This window comes from Phascolarctos cinereus, unplaced genomic scaffold (assembly GCF_003287225.1).
Source record: "Phascolarctos cinereus isolate Bilbo 61053 unplaced genomic scaffold, phaCin_HiC Scaffold_4;HRSCAF=312, whole genome shotgun sequence".
Classification (NCBI taxonomy): Eukaryota; Metazoa; Chordata; class Mammalia; order Diprotodontia; family Phascolarctidae; genus Phascolarctos; species Phascolarctos cinereus.
This window is the reverse complement of record NW_027555847.1, coordinates 365,930,977-365,942,219: the sequence shown is the minus strand read 5'-3', so window position 1 is coordinate 365,942,219 and position 11,243 is coordinate 365,930,977. Positions and strand designations below refer to the sequence as shown.

The 11,243-nt window shown below is 37.0% G+C and overlaps 1 pseudogene; it reads left to right on the top strand.

The window, feature by feature from the left end:
• Positions 1–4,078: 4,078 nt before the first annotated feature.
• On the top strand, positions 4,079–10,726 carry LOC144456541 (small ribosomal subunit protein eS8 pseudogene; annotated as a pseudogene).
• Positions 10,727–11,243: the final 517 nt, after the last annotated feature.

Genomic DNA, 11,243 nt, shown 5'->3' with positions numbered 1-11,243 from the left:
GAATTCAAAGACAAACCAATATACAACCCCTATCTTCAAGCTTTCATTCTCCTGTGTGGAATGCACCAGTGCTTTATTGGTTCATTCAAGGCCAACTGAAATACATATTGGCAAATAAACCATCTTCTGGAATTCAACCACCAGGTCTCTCTTCACTATTTTTCTTGAAGAGGATTAGTATCTTCAAATTAACCTCAGTTAACTCAAATGGGCTAAAAGGAGGTTTATTTTTTTTCTCTGTAGTTCAAAGAAAATTGTCAGATTTCTTGAAATGAATAATGTGTTTGGTTTTTTGGAAGACCTTTACAAATTTTGAACCTCCTGCAGTTCCATTTGGTGTAAAGAATTAGAATATAAACAAGGGGCTCCATCTGTACTTTTGAAATAACTACTTCATTTCCCAGTTCAGTGCTCAGACAAATCGACACGACAAACTGAAAAAGCAGAAGTTCTTGTTCAAAGAAGTTCAAGAGTAAACATTTAGTCAATTAGTCCTCCAGGATCAAGAGAGGTCCAAGGGCAGATGTTCCAGCTCTGAGAATGATTTTTTTTAAACACACATGGGTCATTCTTGTAATTCAATGGTCTCCAATAGGGCGCGCATCTTAATATACCTGTCTTTGTAAAGGTCAAGATATTGCTGCACAGTTTGCATAGTATTTTGCATAGAATTATTTAGATATTGTCAGATGTTTAGATTGAATATGATTTTTATTATAGTCAAGGTTATCTCTTCTCTTTCTTTGTACTTCTTACCAACTCATGTCCCCCATGTCTGGGCCAAACATTTGAGAGGGGGAATAGACAGATCTCAAAAAAACTTTTCTTTCTCCCCTTGGCTATTGTTTCCATTGATTATGGTCTTGTTTTCAATGAGAAGAGAGCAAAACCAGTGGAAATTATAATGTATATCCACAGGTTGTAGAATATGTGAATATGTGTCAGTTAATCTGATCATGCAACTCCAGAATCAAGTTAATCCAAAATGCATAGGTGTCTAATGAATATTCCTTAAGTAACATTCCATGTTATTCATCTGCTCTAATAACTGAATTGACTCCTCATTACCTAAGGAATTAAGTTGGATCTCCTTATCCTGGCATTCAAGAGCTTCCACAGTCTGGTCACAATCTCTACCCTCGTACTTTGTCTCCCACTATGCCACCCTTTGCATGATTTGCTTTCCACACAGCTTTACTTGTCCCTGGAGCATAAACATGCCTGCCTCTTCTTGTACATGTCTCTTGCCAACTTCCCCTTCCCAGGAATAGGTTCCACTCACTTGTTCTAAATCCCCTGAACCCTTCATTTCATTTTTCAACTCGATGAACATACATTTAGCACTTGCCTATCAGTTGCAGCATATTTTGTTGGACACTGAACAAATAGCTATGCAATAAGAAAGCATCCCTGTCTTTAAGGAGTTTACAGTTGTGTGTGTATGTGTTTGTGACAAATAGTGTATAAAAATAATGAAAAAAGGCACAATGTGACAGATACCAAGTAGAAGTTAACACAAAGTGCTCTGAGATATTTGAGAAAGCAGAACTCACTTTTGATTGTGGAAGAAGGAATTGGGGGCGGGAATCAGGAAAGGTTTCCTGGAGGAGACAGTACCTAAGCTGAATCTTAATGGAAAGGGGTTGTTTGAATAAACACAAGAAACGACTCAGAGTTGGGGGAAGGTAGCTCAAAAAGGATGGAAGGTTGATACTTTATGGCCCAATCAACCCCAATTCCACTCCCTCGTGATACCTTCTCTGAACCCCTCTTTCACTCTCAAATTCATTTTATACTCACTGGATAGAGCACTCATTTAGTCTTTTGTGATCTTATTTTGCATTGCTACTTCCTTTTTCATATTTTCTCTCACTAGCTACAGTGTAAGCTCTTTGAGTATAGCAACTATTTTTTTAATCTATTATTTCTTTGTGTCCTAGTTAGATCATTATATTCGGCCTATGATAGGTAGTAAATGCATGTTGATTGATTGAGAAAATGTGTTAAAAAGGTTATGAAAGGAGCAAAAACTAATATTTTTAAGTGCCTGCTTCTTGCAAACCATGTAGATTTGTGCTGGTGAATCAGAATAACCCAGTTTTGGTCGGTCCAATGGAGACCTAGAATACAGCCTGATGTAGAATTACTTGTTCAGATGAAAAACATCAATGAATAGTTCTACCTGAGGACCACGTTTTAGGAGGTTTCAGTTTGTTCACTATGTTTATATAATCATCCTAAAAGAAGCTGAAATAAATATCATAAGATAATCTTCTCAGTGATCTCTAACACTAGAAAGATCAAGAATATCAACTGACAAAAAAATTGTTATAATTTCACTTTGAAACAAAAATTTTCATCCTATTTCTATTTTCTTTGCCTTATTGGATTAAAAAAAATGCACTGCATTAAATGATTCAGCTTAGTCCTCTGAAGCATTCTTGCATTCCAGTTCTTCTTTAACAGGTAGTTAATTCTTCAATACTCAAAATATCTACACTAAGATAACTGAGCATCTCAGTGGATTGAGTGCTAGGGAGTTAGGAAGACTTGAATCCTTCCTCAGACACTTTCCAATTGCGTGAGTCTGGACAAGTCATTTTATCTCTGGGATACTCAATTTCTTGCTCTGTAAAATGGGGCAATAATAGCACATAACTCACAGGGTTACTGTGAGAACCAAATGAGATAGCCTATTTAAAGCACAATGAAAAGCTTAAAGTGTTATAAAAATGCTAGCTATTATAATTATTATCTGTGATTTCATCAGTGTTGATATACACTCCACTGTCTGATCACAGCTCTTCTATACCATGAGTTGTTGTGACAAAAAAAAAAAGCCATTACGTGAGACTAACTTTTTAACTTCTTTTTATTCTTTCTGAATTTAGCATGTCCTTCAGACAATGGAATAGTGTGTCACTGGACTTGGATGCAAAACCTTTTCATATTCAAACCTTGGTAAAACATAGTAGAATTAGCATCTAGCTTTTGTGCACAGTACAAATTGATGCCACTTTAGAGCAAGTTGAGAGGCACAGGTTGGACACTCTCCTATAATTCACTTGAGAAGGTGCTTCCAAGGAAGAAAGTTTTCTGGAAGAGCTGGTCACAAGAGCCTCTGGCAACCATGACAGAATGATGAGTCTTGCTTTCAGAAGGCATAGAGAATGAACAAATGAATGAAGTATGCATTAAGTGCTCACCACATACAAAGCACTGTGCTAAATTCTGAGGATACATACAGAAAAATAAGACAGTACTGGTTGTCAGGGGGTTCATTTTCTAATGGAGGAGACAACACATATGGAAGGTTGCAGCTATAACTCCAGTGGAAAACTCCCATGGTCCTCAGGGTGCAGCAGCAAAGCAGATGATGATGTCTCTTCTTTAATGTTATTTCCACTGGTAGAATCATATCAGTTTCTGATACTGATCCATTTAATAGTGCCAAGGACTAAGGTGGCAAGAAGAGGCAAAATTTGGAAGTGACCTGCACAGAGTGTGAGCGGTTTACCTTCTGCCATAGCAAGGAATCAATATCTTTGTATAGTAGAGACCCACATTTTTGTGTTGGCAGGAATGCCAAACAAGCAACACTGAAGTTGCTGAGAAATATACATAATGAAGGCCAAGATGTACAATAATGTCTAAGGCCTTGGCCACCTGCTTTATCTAGCCCTTTTGTTCTTACTACTAAGGTTTTTTTTCTTTTTTGCCAAGCAAGGCGGTTTATAGCAGTCAAAGGGAGGTTTTTTCTCTCAGGTCCCACATAACTCCTCTGAGATTGTGTGTGTGTGTGTGTGTGTGTGTGTGTGTGTGTGTGTGTGTGTATGTGTGTGTATAAAGTTCCCAAAATGGTCTTTGGGAATGCAGACTGAAAATCATAGGGTTAAAAAGTTAAAGTAACTATTAATCCCAACTCAGATAGTTAACCTAGCTAATAGAATCTTAAGGCCCTTAGAAAAAGAATCAGTGTGATTAGTTTATAGCTCTTACGTATACCCCTCCAAAGCTATAGCTATCCTTAAGAGGGACAGGTTTACTAGCTGCTACAGCCCTGAGGTTCAGGAAGTAGATGGTCCTGAAAGGCACAGATTATAACAAAGAACAGCTCAGCAACCATCAGACAAGTGAAGACAACCAGAAGAGTGTAGAGATCAAATGTAACAGAGATGATGTGATGTGGAGTGGAGACAAGATGCACGCAGAGATGATGTGAGGTCCAACTGAGAGCAAAGTGCTGATGTCATCAGAAGATTTCAATAGCTCTCCCATGTCAGAAAAACAAGTTGCCTCCATCACAACTATGTCTTGATTAATACGTCTCTACATTTGTGCCTTGTGCGTGTGTGCCCTGGCCACACATGGATCAGGCATATAAACCCAATCTGCATATATTCCCTGGCCACATGTATTACCTAAGTGGGTGCCCTACCTTCATATTCCTTGGTCACATGTGTTTATTATAATGCACTTGCCATTCCCTTGCTCGCATGTGTTCTGTAAATTGTCTTCCATGCATGCTCCTCATTTATCCGTTTTATTTGCATATGGTCCCTTTTCCCCCAAGTTTTCCCCATGAGTGTATGAGAGAAAATTTGTTGTGTCACTGCTCTTGCTAGACTGTTTAATTAAATGTTTTCTGTTTATTAAACATGGTTTGATCATGTTATTCTCCTACTCAATAAACTTCAAGGGCTCCCAAATTTTATCTAGGATCAAATATAATCCTTTCCATTTGACTTTTTAAATTTATTTTTAACTTATGGAATAAAATAAACATTTCCATAATGTAGTACAATAAAAAAGTTGATTTTACATGAAACTGCAAATCTGCTATGCCCAACTTGCTACTCCTTTCAAATATACAACAAAATTATCATGTAAATTTCTTTCTTTTTTTTTTGACAACTTTGTCCAAAGCTGCAATTCCAACTTTATTATATGTTACTCTCCCTCCCACATTCTGTGATCTGGCCCGACTGGCCAGACTGATTCTCACACATGACATTCCTTCTCTGTTGCCTCCATGCCTCAGCACCAGCTGCCTCCCATCCCATGCTTGAAATACTCTTTATCCTTACCTCAACCTTTCAGACCCTAGTTTCCTTCAAAACCTAGCTCAAGCTCCATCTTCTATACATAAAGATTTTTCTGATCTCCTTGCTACCTAATCCCCCTCCAAACCGTGTATTTACTTGTGTTTTGTACATATGTATTTATGTATTTATCTCCCCCAATACAAGTTCTTTGTAGATAAGGACTGTTTCATTCTTTGACTTTGTAGCCCTCAAAATCAATCACAGTGCCTAGTACTTAGTAAATAAGTAGGCATGTAATAAATGCTTTTTCATTGATCAATATGTCCTTTATTATTTGTTTTGAAAAAATAAATGCTTTGGTTGCTTTTGCTAGACTTTTTTTTAAAGTAAATATTTGGCACAAGGAAAAACTTTCGGGGTGTTAAATCTATTCAAAGGGAAGGATGGTTTCTCACATAGAAGAAAATCTAGAGGGGCTTGAGGAATCTTCCATTCATCAGACAATTAGGTAAAATGGAATACTCCTTAAAATCAAGCAAACACATAAAAAGGCTTCAGTGAGAAAACTAAGAGAAAGAGGCTGAAGAGACAGGAACACTGACCTCGGTCCTGAATTTGGAAAAATGTCACATAGAAGACAAGAGGAAGAAAGATCACTGAACCCTACAGCTAAGGAACTTTCCAAAAAGAAAGGAGAGGAAGGAATCCTTTGTGGAGGGAGAAGCTACTTGTTTTTCAGTGAATCGTGATGTAGATCCTTGGTGATATAAGGTGAGTGAACTCTCAGTAAAAGTCAAAGGAAGAAGGGACAAGAAGTTCTGGCTTTTTGACAGAATGGGAAGAGACCCCATTCTTTTTTGTTTTGTGTTGTTTTGGATTTTTGGAAGTGACCCCATTCTGAGGGGATATTGTGGCACTTATTTTTGTTACCTGAAACAACAAGAGATAGGTCAATTATCTTTCCTGGGGGAAGTAACTAGGACAACTCTCAAGTGACATCACTTGTCAAACTTGATGACTATCACCACTTTTGGGGACTGATGTAGGCAGGAATGATACTGCTGGAAGGAATTTAGAAGGCATTGTTAAAGATTACAAAGGCTTGGGAGAAAAACTGAAGCTCCTAGGGGCATAGGGGGATTTTTCATTATTGCCACCAAGAGAAGGCAAGACTATAAGTAAAGAAAGGCAAATATGATCAGTGAAACCAGGTCCCTCCCGACTGACCTCAAAACTGGGAAGATCTGGGCTCAAGTCTCACCTCTGACAAATAGTAAGCATGTTACACCTCACAAGTAGCATAACTTCTGAGTTCTCTAGGTAACTCTGTAGAACTACAAATTGGAGAGAAGGTGCCAACCTGCATTGGTGGAAGGTGTTTCCTCACTTAGTTCTTCATACTTATGAAATCACAGGTCCTGTTCCTATTAACTATATAGGGTTATTGGGTCATGTATGGCTGCTTTTTCCAACTCCATCTTATTAAATGCCATTTCCACTTCTTCACACAGTACACTAGGAACTGAAACACTGGAGTCCAGTGCTGTTGGGTCTACTATCAGCATTTATGAGAACTGATCACTATAGAAATGATAGAAGATCTGTTTCATATCTATTTGCTATACTCCTTCAAGTGTCATTTATAAAAATTCTTGAGGTGATCTGGCTTAGCTGTGCTTCACACCTAGCTTCTTGAACTATTTTTTTCCTCCAATTCCTTTTGCTATTCCATGAGATAACAATGCACATAACCTTTCATCCTATTCCTCCGTAATATTTTGCAAATCAGTTTGCATTTTAAACAAATGCTACTCATGGCTTCTACTGTTCTCCATTTGGCAAGGAGATTAAATATTACTAGCTGAAGCTTGTTCTAGGTTCTTTGGGCCTCCATATTGTGATGGTTTTTACATTGATTAAACTTCTCTTTTTAAAAGGTGATCATCAAAGTCAATGTATTTATTTTTTCATTTTTTTAGAATATTAATTAATTTAGCTTGTAGCTGGATGTGGTAGCTTCTCATCTTCTTTCTTCTAATTTGTTACTGATTTTTGATTTTTGCTCTATTCAATCAATGAGCTGACTACATACATACAGCTGATTCTGAAATAATTTCCCTATTAATTACCAGTCATTTCTTAACTGTTAAGATAGAATTCATATCACTTTTTTGTGATACTCTGTTTTTAACTATTTGAAGTTCTGTCATGTGGGCAGTTGGGTGACACAGTGGATAGAGTGCCAGGTCTGAAGTCAGGAAGACTCATCTTCCTGAGTTTAAATCTGGCCCCAGATACTTACTAGCTATATGACACTGGGCAAATCATTTTACCCTGTTTGCCTCCATTTCCTCATCTGTAAAATGAGCTGGAGAAGGAAATGGCAAACCACTCCCCTATATTTGCAAGAAAACTCCAAATGGGGTCATGAAGAGTTGGGCATGACTGTAAAATGACTGAACAACAACAATAACATGTGAAAGAGGGAATAGACTTGGACTTCTTGGCCCCAGAGAAAAAGAAATGGGATGATTAGGTAAAAGTTGCAAATTTTTGCCTTGCCATGTACAAATTTGGGCTTGATTTAATGAAAAATTTCCCTTGATTACTTAATTTCAAACTTCATTTTAAATATATTTCCACTATGTTTTCCCATGCTCAATTTCACTTTTAAGTCAATAAGTATCAAGGCATTTGGTTTGCAGGATCTTTTCACTTTATAGAATTTCTCCGTTTTTTTCATCTTCTATAGCAGGCTTTGATATAAAAGCTGTAGCTGTCTCCTGGGTTGTCTATTTGCTTAATTCTTATGAGCACTGTAAAATAAGATGACTAGGTGTCCTATGAAGTGATATCTTCTGTTGTCCATGACAGCAAAAGGAAGCCAACTACTACTATATTTGCCTCACTGAGGAGAACCCATGAGCTATTTTATTTAGCTATACCTTTCTTAATTATTCTGGTTTAATTTATCACAAGAATATCACCATAGATGTGTCATATTTGCAGATTGATATGGGTCAAATCTTATGGAGGAGAGACTGTAGAACCACTGGAGAGAAGACATGTCTTGTTACACAGAATTTTAAATTTTATAAAGTACTTCCGTCACAACAACTGTATTTCTTCATTTCACAAATGAGGACACAGACTCAAAGAGATTAAGAACGTTGCCAGGGTCACACAACCAATAAGTGTCAGAACTGGGATTCAAAAACTGATTTTCTGATCCCAAGACCAAAGAACTTTGGATGAAAAGTCACAGCACTCTAGATTCTTTGACAACTAAGAACTGGGAAAACAATTTGTATTGTGCATCTGTGTCCAGAATCTTGATTTCTCTTGGAAAGTATTGTTTCTAAATGGTACAAGATGGGCTGTGGAATGAGAACATACTTGTTTTGTATTCACAAAGCATCATTTTAATCAAAATGCTTTACCTTTTTCTCTGGTTTGTAATTGTTTGGAAATTCATTTGACACATTTAATGTGTCTACCCCAAACACTATGTTGCATTTTCTAGCATTCTTTTACATTTTTTTTCTAATATGAAGTGTTTTGCCTTTATCCAAAGTGCATGTTACTGGCTCAAGGACACCAGCCCAATGCTCCAACTGACCATCTGTTACCTCTTGCTCTTGTTCCACGACCAGCCTTTTCTGGTTTTACATGCCCTTGACAATGCCTGTGAAACTTCTTTTTAAAAATAAGGATATTTTCTGTTAATGATATCACTATGAGTGGCAGATAGATGGTGCAGTGGATAGAGTGCTAAATCTAAAGTCAGGAAGATGTGTGTTCCTGAGTTCAATTCTAGCCTTAGACACTTACTAGCTGTGTGACCCTAGGCAAATCACTTAACCCTGTTTGCCTCAGTTTCCTCACCTGTAAAATGAGCTGCAGAAGGAGATGGCAAACCACTCCAGTATCTTTGCCAAGAAAACCCCAAATAGGGTCACAAAGGGTTGGACATGATTAAAACAAATGAACAACAACAAAAATATCACCATGGTTATCCCATATGTTCCTCTTTCTGGCCCTTTCAGAAAACTACCCACCATGACAAATCATATTTTTAGAGAGGAAAAAATATCAGCCCAACTAATCAATATATTGAAAAAGTCCAAAAAGTGTGTGATATGTAATACTTGTGGACTTTCCACCAACATGAAGAAAAACAATAGGGATATTTTCTCATATTTTTTTATTCAAGCTCCTCTTGATCTTTATGATTCTGCTACATTTGCTTCTGATTTTCTGATATGTAGTTGTTCTTTCCATTTACTTTGGTGGTGTTATTGTGTATATTGTTTTCCTGGCTCTGCTTACTTTACTTTGCATCAGTTCATAAAGATCTATCCATGTTTCTCTGTATTTATCACACACATAATTTCTTACAGCATAGTAATAGTCTGTTATATACTTATACCACAATTTGTTAGCCATTCCTCAACTAATGGACATTTATTTTGTTTCCAATTCTAAGCTATCACAAAAAAATGCTATTATAAATACTTTGGAGTATATAGGGACTTTCTACTTACAGATGGCTTCTTTGGGGTACATACCCAATAATGGAGTCTCTGGTTCAAAGGGTAAGGATATGTTATTCACTTAATTGGTACAATTCCAAATTACTTTTCAAAACACTTTCACTATTTCACATCTCCACCAACAAGATATTATTGCCTGTCCTTTCACAATCTTTCTAACATTTAATATTACTCTTTTTTGGTTATTTTTGCCAATTTTCAGGTGGGAAATGAAACCTGAGGATTGTTTTAATTTGCATTTCTCATATTAGTGATTTGGAACATTTTTTAAAGTGTGGCTGTGAATATAGTCCTTTGGAGAACTGTTTGTTCATATTCTTTGAAAATTTATCTATTGGGAAATAGCTACTAGCTATATCCATGTCTATCCATCTATCTATTTCTATCAATTTATCTTTATCTCTATCTACCTATTCAACTTAGATACCATACCCTTATTGGAGAAATTTGAAACAAAGTGTTTTTCCCCCATTTGGTTACTTCCCTTCTTATCCTAGGTGCATTAATTTTCTTTGTGCAGAAACTTTTCGGCTTCAAGTAATCAAAATTATCTTTTTTATCTTTAGTAATTACCTCTATTTTTCATTGAGAATACATGTAGTCTTTGCTGCACATGTTGACCATGAGGATTTTGTGGAACAACTAGCACAGATGCTGCAAGATGGGGGAAATCACAAGCCCTACCACAAAAAGCATAATATGAGCTGGGCCACCCACCCACCAACACTAAGATTAACCCTTGTTGCATCCACACCTTGTGAGTCCAAAGAAACCACAAAAAGTATGGGTCACAGAGGCTGTTCATGTGCAGCTTTTTCTGGGGCTCCAAATGCTGTACCTATAAAACAAGGATTATCGCTATTGAGGTGGATGAAAGGAGCAAATTAGACTCCTGAGGAAGAAGAAATTTTAAATAAAAAGTGGTCAAAGAAGATCCAGAAGAAATATGAGGAATGGAAGAGGAATGTTAAGATCAGCATAGTTCTGAAGGAACAGTTCCAGCTGGGCAAGTTCCTTACCTACATCGCCTCTATGCCAGGCCATTACAGCCAAGCAGACAGACACATGCTAGAGGGCAAAGAGCTCAAACTCTGTCCAAGAAAGATCAAGGCCAGAAAGGACAAATGAGCCCTCATCCAGACAGTCTTAACTAGGACATTCACTAATGGAATAAATCCCCAGATAAGAAAGAGAGAAAGAAAGAAAGAAAGAAAGAAAGAAAGAAAGAAAGAAAGAAAGAAGAAAGAAGAAAGAAAGAAAGAAAGAAAGAAAGAAAGAAAGGAAGGAAGGAAGGAAGGAAGGAAGGAAGGAAGGAAGGAAGGAAAGAAGAAAACAAAGAAGAAGGAAGTAAGGGAAGAAGGAAGGAAGGAATGAAGGAAGGAAGGAAGGGATGGGTGGATAGATCTACCCACCCACATCTGTAAGCAGTTTATGGTCTGTTTCTCTTCTAATTTTTTAACAGAATTATCTTTAATATTAAAGTCATGTATCCATTTAGAATGTATTGTAGAGTGTAGCATAAAGTGTTAGTCTAAGTCTAATTTCTGCTAGACTGCCTTCCAGTTTTCCCAGTAGTTTTTTTTTTAATCAAATAATAAATCTTTCCACTCCCTCCACTCTGGGTAATTCGTTTTTTACTTCATCA